This window comes from Magallana gigas, chromosome 9 (genome assembly GCF_963853765.1).
Source record: "Magallana gigas chromosome 9, xbMagGiga1.1, whole genome shotgun sequence".
Lineage (NCBI taxonomy): Eukaryota > Metazoa > Mollusca > Bivalvia > Ostreida > Ostreidae > Magallana > Magallana gigas.
This window is the reverse complement of record NC_088861.1, coordinates 48,414,200-48,427,776: the sequence shown is the minus strand read 5'-3', so window position 1 is coordinate 48,427,776 and position 13,577 is coordinate 48,414,200.

The window sequence follows — 13,577 nt, the reverse complement described above, 5'->3', positions numbered from 1 at the left end:
AGCATTTTGAACAAAGTAAATGAATTAGAATCAAAGTTGCAACGTTATTATGTATAACAATTAACATGTTTGTCTGGTCTCCCTAATGCTGTGATAATACATTTGATTTCCATGATATGAGTGGAATGTAATGGATGTAATAAATTCTCCTATATGTAATAATATTCCTAAATATAAATACACTGTGTTAGAGTAAAATCCCAAGAGATCCGAATATCAACATGGTGTGTAATTTTGAAGCGAGCAAAAAAGTGTTGATTCCTTCAATAATATGAATTAAATATTAGATGAAAAGTATTTACAGCCTCAGAATGGTTTGTTATGAATAATTTGACTGTTATTTTCAATACAACTTCATTATTTTTCTCAAAAATCGATTCGGAGCGATTCTGCAATTTTCTGCTACATTACGGGTATATGGGAGGCATTCCTGTAAGATTATTATAACTAAGCAGAGTGTAGTGAAATTAATAGCATTATTGTAGGCTTAAAGCTTGGTTCTGTAATTGTAAACAATACGGTGCGTCGGTGTAGTGAATGTCCGATATCATATGCAATGTCAACCCGTGCACGCACGGGTCAAAGTCTAGTAAGAATAATTAATTTTGACTTGTGAAAGAAAGTAATCATTTTAAGATTGATAAAGCCACAAAAGGGGCAACTGTTTCTTTAAAAGATTTCTTGTTTTAAACTTTATTTATGCAATAACGATTCTTTGATCTTTTGCAGTTCCATACCATTGTTTTCCCTCTCTCAGTTCCTGTGATGAAAGAAGTCAACTTGATAGGTTTGTTTCAATCTATTTTGTGAATGTTTTTCTTGTTTTATAATAGGATAGTCATACATATGTAGCTGCAACAATGTAGCCCTCTCCGATTTTTTATAACTGATGTTTACTCCCCCCCCCTCCCCCCAAAAAAAAAACAAAAACAAAACAGGAGAGGGCTACATTATTGCAGCTAGGTGTTAGGCTTCTGGCTTTTGAATGACAATGTATAGATGGAGTTATTTCCTTGTGACTTGTGACAGAGGCTGTAGTGCACAATTCCATTTGACTTTCAAGAAATGTTCAGATAGTAATGAAAATGTAAAGTGTTTAATAACATTTGCTGAGTACCACTTTCAATACTGTAAAAGGGATTATTTACATGTAAGGGAAAATTTACACTTAAGCTTAAAACTGGGTAAAATACCCCCACATTTGCATATGGGCAGTGCTTTAGTGTGGTAAATCACTGTGTATGTATTTCTTTTTCTTTTTTCTTCATTAAATAATTTTTGTGTTTGTATACATTTTTGAAATTTTATCTAAAAGGGTGAGTGTCGGAGTTACATGTGCACAATCCTAAAGGTCCAAGTACAGCACCTGAATCACATGTGACTGAAGAAGATTTGATGTCCAAACCCTGCGAGAGTGGAAATGCAAATGCATCGGATGTTACACCACAAGGTGATCAGTCTTTTTTTTTATTTGTGTGAATCTGTGTGTGGTAGTGGTGGGGGGGGGGGGGGGGGGGGTAATAGAAGTCATATTATTGAAATGATAAAAACTTTTCTCAATAATTTTCTTTCTTTCTTTAAGATGACAATGGTACATTGATTTGCATCGTTTAATAATTAAAACCCATCCATAATGTTTGCTCTTTTCATTACGTTTTATGCATGCCTGTCCTTAGTATTTGCAAAGTAAGATATTCATGATATTGTTATTACAGAGTGCTTCTTTGAGATCGAAGATGATAATGGAACTAAAGTTCTTGCAAGCCCAGTTGCAGCCAAGAAGACTAAAAGCAGCTCAGGTGATATATCTTTGTTGCTTGGTCTATCTATCCACAATTTGATAAACTAGCAATTTTTAGGTCACCTGAGTTTATTGCAATCCGTTTTCGTCCGTTATCGTGCATCGTGCCTTAACAATTTTACATTTTTAACTTCTTCTTAAAAACTACAGGGCTGATTATTACCATTTTTGATGTGAGGCATCTCTATGGTGAGAGGAATCTAAATTGTAAAATTCATGGCTCTACTACCCCCGGGGCGCCACATGTGGGGCCAAATTTGCAAAAAAAGAGCCAAATTTTAAAAAAATATTCTTCTCTATTCCCACACATGTTAGGAAAAAACTGGTTGCATAGTTATAATGTCCATGAAGCCCTCTACATAAATTGTGAAATTCATGGCCCCTGGGTCAGGGGTTCAGGCTCTAGAATAGGGCCAGTATGGCCATATAGTATATATGTATTTAATCTTAGAAAATCTTCTTCTCTACCCCATATATATTTGTTAAAACTAAATGCATGATTATGATGTCCATATTGTGAAATTCATGACCCCTGGGTCAGTGGTTCAGGCTCTAGGGTGGGGCCAATATGGCCATATAGTAAAAATGTATTAAATCTTAGAAAATCTTCTTTTCTACTCCCATATAAATATATATATATATATCTGGTTATAAAGTCCATGAAGCCCTCTACCAAAGTTGTGAAATTTATGACCCCCGGGTCAGGGGTTCAGGCTCTAGGGTGGGGCCAATATGGCCATATAGTGAAATGTTTTAAATCTTAAAAAATCTTCCTCTCTACTCCCATACATGTGGGCAAAAAACTGAATACATGGTTACGATGTCCACTAACTCCTCTACCTAAATTGTAAAATTCATGGCCCCTGGGTCAGGGGTTCAGGACATGAGGGGGGAGGCAATATAGTGTTAATGCATATAATGTTATAACATTTTCTTCTCTATTCTCACACATCTGTATAAAAAACTGACCTATAATTATGTTTACCAGGAAGTCCTCTACTGAAATTTTAATTTTCATGTCCCCTGGAGTATGGGTTTTAACTCTAGGGCAGGGCCAAAATGGATGTATAGGTGTTATTGCATATAATGTTAAAATATTATCCTTTTTACTCCCACACACCTGAAAGGAAACTGAATTCATGATTTTGTAGACCTGATCTTTTAAGTTTTTTGCCAAAATTGTAGGTTTCACAGTTCTTTTTGAAAGATTTCAGGCAGGGAGGTGGCCGTCATTACTAATTTATAATTTTTCTACTCCAGAATAAAACCTAATTAATTAAATGCATATATGAGACTCCTCGACAAGTTTGTGTATGGGTTATATGCTACTCAGGTGACCGTTACAGGAATAGAAACAAATTTCTCATGGAGATTTATAATGTGAAATGTTTACATCTTTTCACCATTCGGAACCCACTTGAAATACCTCATACAATTTTTCAATTATGTCATCCAGGCTATTTCATGGCTGATGCAATGCAAAATCCCTATAGGCTTTCTATTTTGGGTTGTGTATTGAAGCCTAAAGCGGTAGAGGGGGCATTTCAAAACAGATAATCTTGACATATAAGTGGATGAATGTAGTTCGAGCATGAATGTATTTATGAAAATCAAAATATTCAGCAAGAAGTAGTGGAAGCAAAAACCATACAGAGTATGGTATGCCTTGAATCTATACATAGGTATTATCCTTTTTACATGAATATGTAACAATATAATAATTCTGATTGTTCATATTATTTTTAAAATCTTTTCAAGGTAAAAGAGAAATCCAGGAGTTTTTGGAAAAACATGAAATGTATTCATTGGAACGGCTTGATGAGAGGACCAAATTTTTGAAGATTAGATCTAAAATCTTCAACGAGAGAAAAACAACAAGACTTAGGACATTTAAAAAATTAAATGAAATGAAATCAATGAAAAAGCAAACATGAATCTCATCATTTTACATATAATGTAACTGTAATGTAACAACAAGACGTAGGGCATGTATGATAATTTATTTTTAGCTCACCGAGCAGAAGTTCGGGGGAACTTATGCTATACTGCTGGCGTTGGCGTCCGGACCTGGTAGAAGTTTTTGTTGCAGGTCCTTTACACTACTGAATTCAAAATCCACTGATATTCCCAAAAATTGACTGACATTGTCTGACATCTACTGTATAACCACTGTACCCTACTGTAAATCCACTGTACATCCACTGTACAGAGCTACTGTACCACACTGTATCCCACTGTACCCCACTGTACAGAGCCACTGTACTCCACTGTACTCCACTGGACAGCACAGTACCTACCCACTGACCAGCACTGTACCCCACTGTACACCACTGTACAGGGCACTGACCAGCACTGTACCCCACTGTACACCACTGTACAGGGTACTGACAAATACTGTACACCACTGTAACCCACTGTACCTAGTATGTTTTTATAAGTTATTATGTTTAAATAATGAATTGAATATTTACTTTATTTGAGACCAAAATCTGGATTTGTTTTGATTCTTTCCTATTGCTTACAAGAGATAAAAAGGGCTTCTATTTCTTTAAGTTCATATATAATTACATGCGCGGTCAGAATTTTTTCCAGGGAAAGGGCAGGGATACTTGTTTTCCGGGGGAGCTTAGACATATTTTGGATAGTTGTACTATGAAAGTTTAAAAAAAATTAAATTATCCTCTGACCCCCCCCCCCCCCCATCCTCCGATCCACGCATGTATTTATCTAAAAACTCGGAATCCAATTATCATACAAAATATAGCAACTTATTCAGTAAAAAGGGGAAATACTTTTATATATTTTAAAATCAATGTTTTAGTAACTAAATATCTAGTTGATTTTTTTTTACAATGAATTTCATTTAATCAATATTGTCAAATAAATATTAGTATATATGTTACATGAAAGTTTTAAAATTAAGAGAATTTAAAACTATGAATTACAATTTATAGATAGTTTTAAATTATCTGAATTTTAAAACTTTAATGTAACATATATGTGGAGGAGGGACAACTTTTTTAACGATAAAAAAAATTCCACCATTTTGCTCAATATACTGACTTTTTTTTCAAAAGAGAGAAGATAACTGGTCTGGACTTTAAAATGTCTTTGAAGTTTTACTTCACAGGAAGATCAGCGAGTCAGTATCTGTGTATAGTATACATACTTTCAGTAGATCAAAAGGTGTGAATGTCCCAATATTCAACCTTGTAAATTGTCAGTCTGACACCTTGTTCAAGATATTATGTAATTCCCTTATAAGGGTATTTGTGGTCTTTAGATGATTAAATCCATTTGAAATATATTTTTTTTAAAACATAACATGTATGAATAAACGAAATAATCTTTATATCAATCATTTTAGATGCGTTTTTTTATTATTTAAATCAAGTCGGAAATTAAACATGTTAAACATTTATAAATCCTTACCCCCCCCCCCCCACCAGTCGCTGATATCAAAATATATGTATACGTAATACATAATACATCTACATGTATCTTCTCCTGCACAGCTAAGAATGTTCCCATGATATACATGTAGTGACATAGTTTTAATAAGAAAAAATACATCCCCTCCTTCACTCCATCTCTCCCCCTCTCTCTCTCTCATGTTGTAACTATTCTCCTCCAAAGTCAGGAAGGCATACATAAGCCCCCCCCCCCCGCGCAATATTTTTGCGGCATCGCAATCTAATTTTAGTATCTCTTCAATTATAAGCGACACCTTAATTAAAAGGCAAGCATGTTTATTTTCTCTTTCCGTAATAAGTGAATTGTGTAAGGGTCGGATAAATGAGAAAAATAGTTTTATTATTCAGTAATTGAAAATACGCAATTTATTTTTGAATCATGTTGAATGTATATGACCTAATAAATTTCACAACGATGAATGCGCATGCAGCCCAAAACATGCATACAACATTTTCTTTTTTAAAACAAACTTATGAGCTATTAAAGCTGTATTTACTGATTATACACTCAATTGGAACTTGTTGCACGAAAACGTCACTCCCATGGAAAACGAAGTCCATTAGTTGTCATCGCATAATGGCTGCCTTTACATTCAAGTAAATATTTTTACTGATCGTATGGTTTTCTTATACAATTATATTTGTTAAAATTAACGTCTTAAACAATGTCAAGTGCTAAACACAATGAACTGAGTTAAATCTTTAAAGCAGAATCAGTTTACTGAATTTTTTTAATTGTGCTTTACACACGTGCTCGGACGACATTTCCGTATAAAATCGCGTCGTATGGTCATTAAAACAAAAAGATATTCAAACTATGACGAATTCTGACTAATTATTTATATCTTGTGTAATATTTGCTTCATGTGTATAGTGATTAGCAGCGTTCACGATCGCAGGTAGACTTCCAGCCCCGGAGGCTTTCACACCTCTAGAAATTAAGCCCCGCCCTCACCTGAGATTTACCACCCGGTAAAAAAGTTCGGCCTTTAATACGATCTTTCGTTTTTTCTTTTGTTTTTTTCTTCATTGACTGAAACCAGTATATTGTATCATAGCAAACATTTCAAATCTTCTATAAAATCTCTCTCTCTCTCTCTCTCTCTCTCTCTCTCTCTCCATGCTAACGTACGAATATTTCAGTATTTAAATAAAGTACTACCGGTAACATGTAGTAATGTTGACAGCGGCTAAATCTACATATTGGCATTAAAAAAATTAAAGTATGTATTTATCTTTAGTTTCGGGATAATGTCCATGGATTCAAATGATTTAAAGTTCGTTATTCAATGATTGTCTTAAATATTCTTAATGATTGAAAGTCAACGCTAAAAAGTAATATTTATATCGACAGTACTAGTGTACTGTTTCCTTCTTTGTGTATGTCTACAGAAAAAAAATCTTTTGTCTGTCTGGGAAAGACGAAAAACCCGGAACTAACAGAAAGACTCACTCAGACTATACACACGGCCGGGTGACTGTGTCAAGGTGTGGAAACTGACCACCTGTGTATATGTGTTGGGGCCTAGGAATAAATAGATGTAAACGTCGGGGAAATACACTGTTAAAACAAAAAATCTGAATTTTCACTTTTGATTAAAAAAAATCATTATGGTTGCTGGGTGCATTAGGATCATAATCATTTAAAATCTGTCTTAAAAGATTATTATAATTTACTTACATGTAGGACTAGTTTCATGTAATGTTTGCACAAAAGTGGGATTTATTATATCTATTTACCGTAATAGTGATTACACTTCGAGGTCAAAATTTAATAAAAATGCATCAGTTTTTATAACCGATTGCTTAACATGAATCGATGAATCGTTTCGACATAACACAGTACTGCAAGAGGTATCAAGTGGATTCGGAAAGAAACAGGGGGGGGGGGGGGGTGCTATTATCCATATAATTACATTTCATTTTTCGACTTAAAGTTTGCAGATATTTTTCTAAAACCACGGAGTTGGTTGGCAAAAATAAACGTAAGACATAGAGAAAAATAATCGATATGTAAAAGAAGCAGATTAATAGACAATCAATTTCTTATTATTCTAATCGATTTCTGATAAATGGAGATCTCTCTCTCTCTCTCTCTCTCTCTCTCTCTCTCTCTCTCTCTCTCTCTCTCTCTCTCTCTCTCTCTCTCTCTCTGTCTCTCTCTCTCTCTCTCTCATTATACAAAAAAAGTGTGTAGCGTAGGGCATTTTATATACCTATATATCTTATTTCTTAAACATTTAAAAGTAAATCATATATTAAGAAAACTGTACAGCTACGCATATTACAACATGTTACAACCTTCCTTGATTTAAATCCTTCCTTTTATTTCTTGCTGAAATTAATGATACAGTTAACTACTGCTTAATATGTCACTGATTATGTTTAAAATTTATAATGTATTCTGCAGTAGGTGTTATTTTGTAAAATTAAAACCCGACATTTGCAATGTTAATTTAAATATTTTAATCAAAAGAAATCAATTAACAAATGAGCTATTAACTCGCACAAAATACCTGTGTAGTCAAGCGGGCAGTCATGATATTTGGACATGTGTACAAAAAAAAACAAGCATGGATATATTTTGTGGATTCTGTGTTTAATTGACTGTTTTTAGTGGCTAAAACACAGCTTATGAGACACAGAGAATTAACAACTCGATCATTTAAACGAGGGCTTGTGTCATATATCATCAATAAGAAATGATTATGTAACCTTGCTGGTGGGTGGAGGGGGGGGGGGTATTTTCAAATGACTGGCAGAATGAACATAATGACATGTAAATTTTTAAAAATCAGATTCAACATGTAAAATTCAATACTTTCACCTTATAGCTAGGAAATTATCATAATTTTATGACCGTAACATTCAATAACAATAGACATTTATTAATAAAGAAAACGTATTCAATAGATTTAACGACCTGTTACATTCTTCTGTCAAGTTATCTGTATAGTTACATAATGATAATGCTATATACAGCATAATAAAAATAAATATCGGAGAAAAAAAATATACTGAAGATTTAAAAATCTGATTTTTTCTCAAATGAATGGTACAGTGCCGTACATTGGGGTACAGTGATGGTCAGTGCCCGGTACAGTGGCGTACAGTGGGGTACAGTGCTGGTCAGTGCCCTGTACAGTGGCGTACAGTGGGGTACAGTGGAAGTCAGTAGGACTGTACAGTGGTGTACAGTGGGATACAGTGCTGTTCAGTAGAAATGTACAGTGGGGTACAGTGGGGTACAGTGGAAGTCAGTGAAATGACAGTGAGGTACAGTCAATGTACAGTGGATCTCAGACAATGTCAGTCAATAATTGGGAATATCAGTGGATTTTGAATTCAGTAGTGTTATCTTACTTATTTCTTGTCCTATCTTCACCAAACTTGCATGGATGATGCATCTGGACCTTTTTATGAACTTGAAAAACTTGGATGCTGAATCTGGGCAATGAATTTTAGATGCTGGAGGTTAAGGTTTTTGGAACAGGTTAAAGTTTTTGGTGCAGGTGGCATTTGATAGCAATTTCTAAATTACTACTGATCCAAACTTGCATGGATGATGCATCTTAAGATACTGATGCACCTGAAAGGCTTGTATGCTGAATCTTAGCCATAGGTTTCGGATGCTGGATGAGGTTATGTTTTTTGGAACAGGTCATATATTAAATTTATTTAGTACTATTTCAAACTTGCATAGTTGATTTAACTATAATATAAATGAATTGCAAAGGTAGCTTCAGATGCAGAGCCTGATCTTCATAATCAAGGATGCTAAAAATATATCTTAGTAATGACTGGTCCTAACTTAACCAAACTTGAATTGATTATGCGTCTTATGATACTGATGCATCTGGCAGGCTTGAATGCCGAATCTGAGTCATAGGTTTTGGATGCTGGATGAGGTTTAGTTATTTTGGAACAGGTCAGATGATTTATAGACAATAGCTTGCATAGTTATTTTAACTATAATATAAATGAATCATAGAGGTTGCTTCAGTTTCAGATCCTGATCTCTATTATCAAGGATGTTTAAACAGAATATCCTACCTCACTCTTACCTGATTGATAGATGTGTTTGTTGTTAAATGATATAACATGATTCATATGATATAGTGTTGTCAGATTTGATACACTATTGTTTTATATGATACAATGTTATATCATATATTATATTATAAAAAGTTAGTAGGATATTGTATCAATATTTTTGTGCATAATGATATGATATTGTATCATTATATTGTAATGTAAAGTATTTTTTATTATGATGCAATGTTGTATAAAATGATAATGTATTATATACTATTTTATCACATGCTATTGTTTCATATTATATTGCCATATTTAATATGGTATAATATGATACAATATTGTATTGTAATATATAATATCTTATCACATGATATGATATTGTATAAAATGATATTGGTTTATATAATATATTATTTTATTACATGAAATAGTATTATTTGATATTGGAATATATAATATTGTAACATATGATACGATATTGTATAAAGTGATATTGTATTATATAATATTTTACTGTATCACATGATATTGTATCATATGATTTGATACAATGTTGAATCAAGTTATATTGTATATTATGATACAATATCATATTATGTATCAAATATGATATAATATCATACCAGATCATACTTAAGTATACAATATAATATAATGTGTTACAAAATTGTGATGTATTATGTGATATGACATTGTATCATATATTATGATATTGTATTATGTGATCAAATGCAATAATGTATTTAACATGACACTATGTCATATCATATGTAACAATATCATATTGCATCATTATTTATTACAGTATTTTATTTTTATTATTATATGTGTGTATCTTATATTAATATATGAAATGAACATATGATTATTATCCAATTTTTTAACATATGATATAGTAATATGATATTGTTTCGAAACAGTATCCATAGATATCCAAGATCATTAACTATGATTTTCAGGTAATATGATAAAGGTGGTCTCATAAAGGTGATGCTTTATAAAGGTGATGCCTCGTCTCGGTGCTTTGTAATCTGTGATTACCTTTGTTTCTTATAAGGCAAGAAAGTGGCCCCTAAACGTGATATGTATTGCAGACGACATCCTATTGTCTTTATGTTTGAAAATTTTGAATTTTTTTTAGCTGCATAATCCTGTTCGTCCTTTAATATTTTTTTTGCCATGCATTTGATCAGTCATTTTTGCTCCCAGAGTAACTTTTAAACTTTGTCAATTTCTTACATGTGTACTTATTATCAATGTTATTCATTAACATTTATTAATGAATGGTTCATTCAATACGTGATCTTTGATCACCTTTTTTTATTGTTATATATGAATTATGAAGAATATTAAGTAAATCAATTTTAAAAGCTTTATTTTCTTGAAATGTATGAAATTTGAAATATGAAGGTTGAAAATAGATTATGAATATTTTGATTTCATAAATTTACAGATCCTTACATACATGATTTTGTTGCACAGAAAAAAATGAAACTTATGTAATTGAACTGCAAGTTCACCAAAATAATGGACATGTTATGTACACTGAATTTTGAATGGAAATGATTGCTCTATTAATAAATTTGAAATGATTAATTGTTTAAACTTTCAAAATTGAACTAATGTTTACACCCTGGTCCATAAATTATAAATGAAATCTATTTGAAATTAGTTTTGATGATTAGTAAAGTTTGTTCATGAACTTGAAATGTTTTTTTTTTTTCATTTATTAATGTGAAATTCTAAAACACATTAGGATACATGTAGAATGGATTGAATTGAGAAGATAATCTTCAGTAGGGACGCAAATTTAAAATGCTACATATTTTCCCCATTTTCGCAAATTTCGTGACATGCGAAAAAAAACCGGACAGTGAAAATTAAAGGGCTTGCAAATCACGAATGTTATGGTTAAAAAAAAAGAATGGTCTACCTAAACCCTAATTAAGTAATATTAATAAAAATGTATTATCGGTATCCCATAGCCGCATAAGACAGTAGCAAAATATTAGAGGGACAATATAGTATATTTTTAAGGGCTAATAGTAATGAAAAATTAAAACAGATGTGAGATTATTGCCATTCCACAGACCTCTAAATGGCCATCTATGAATATTAAAAGTCCACACCATCAACTATGTGAGATATTAACAAAGCTTACATATACATGCACATGTACACAGTGACCTTGCATTATATCTTAATTCTATGTTGCGTGGCGATAAAAAATGATAGAGCACTTGCAAATCATGAAAATTATGGGAAAAAAGAATGGTCTACTTAAGCCATAAAAAATATATATGAAAATATATGCACGGTCTCCTTAAGCCTTATGAGAGAGTAACAAAATATAAAGGAGACCATTTTTGCTGTATTTTTTTAAGGACAAGATATATTGAAAAATTAAAACACATGTAAAGTTATTTGAATCTTGAAGACCTCTAAATGACTATTTGCAATAAAAAATATGCACATATAAAAATTTTGTATATTGTCTCCCTAAACTACATTTTAGGGTATGGTCTCCTCAATGCCTAAATCAGATTTATATATATATATATATATATATATATATATATATATATATATATATATATATATATATATATATATATATATATGTCTGTAAATTTAGTTTCTCTCAACAATTAAACGTAGAGGCACTGAAACATACCATTATTAACAGACTTTATGTTGAAAATATATTCTTCTAAAAAACTGCAAATACCAAGAGTATAATAACTATTGGTCAAACATCTTCCAAAAGCTAGAATCATAGATAATTGCTTTCATCTGCTTTCTATTTTTGTACCTTTCCCCTACCCCCTGCTTTATTTTTTTTTCTCTATTTTTTCCCTCCTCCCCATGGGTGATTTAATCAAAATCATATGCTGGTAAATCCTGATTTATGGAAACACACTTTGTTATATATGCATGTGTATTATGTTTGTGTCTATGCCAATGTACATGTCATACATGCATGTATTTAAGTCTGTACAAGAATACAAGAGCAAGATTAATTTATAGTAAGTCAGGGAATTTTCTTTTTAAACTTATAGATAAATCACCCAATTTCTACCCCTCCCTCATCCCCTCGCCCCCAATATATACCCCCCAAAAATAACAACTTTCATGACAATACTAAAATTATATTGGTGATAATGTACACTTGAATATATACATCTGTATAATCATATCATATTGGAGAAATGTATTAACAAAATTTATTATACCAGTAAGTGTTATATGTATTATATCACTTGTATCTGTTCTTTCTTTTGTGAAAGTTGTATTTAAATAAAAAAAAAATAATGATTTTTTATTTAAATAAGATTTATCATTTGAACAATCTTTTTTAAACAGGCACACATGACCAATATGAATTATTAGACCATCATGTGTACTTTATTAACTCGATAGCTGGATGTTATCAAACCGCAAAGTACCCTCTATTCTTAAAATATAATTTGAGGCGAACAGTTTCTGCACTCGACTTTGAAACTTAACCTGTATTTTGTACATGTTTTTCTTAAGACATATCTATTTTAAGCTGCATATATTGTACACATTTCTAATATCTAAAGACATTGCTTATTGAATGAAATGGATCATATCAAAGCCACTATATAGCAGACGTAAACATGAAGTTCAACAATTAGTAAATGTTTGTTTAAATTCAAGCATAATCAAAATACTTTAGAGTTTGTGGTGGCTCAATTTGTGTAGTATTCGTTGGTAACCTTCCCCCTCGAATTTACATCATCGACTAAACAAATTTTGAAAAAGTAATTTATTTTACTGAAACAGAAAACTGACGTATCCAGTAAATTACATCCTCACGATTACACAAACAAACCCCCAAATCGACGAAATTTGACCCCCTCGAATTTAAATGACTTCATAGTAGATTAGTTTTACATATTTCTGAAATATCAAAATACATCATTTTTTTTCTTTAAGAAGGCTGTGCAAAATATTCACGCAGTCAAGATAACAATATTTTTTTTAATTGAGTTTTTATAAAGGTCAAACTCATTTTCGGTCCTTTTAACCAAAAAAAATTAAAATAAGAATACAAAACAAATGAAAACAGGTGTCTACCATTAAATCAATAATTTATCAATGCTCATTTTTTTTAAATACAACAACGTATTTTACAGTGATATTCTCAAATTAGTAAGTATATAAACCGTCCCAACCCCCGACATCAAATTATTTTTTATTCATTGAACACTACAATTTTACTGTGTTGTTTATAACAAAGA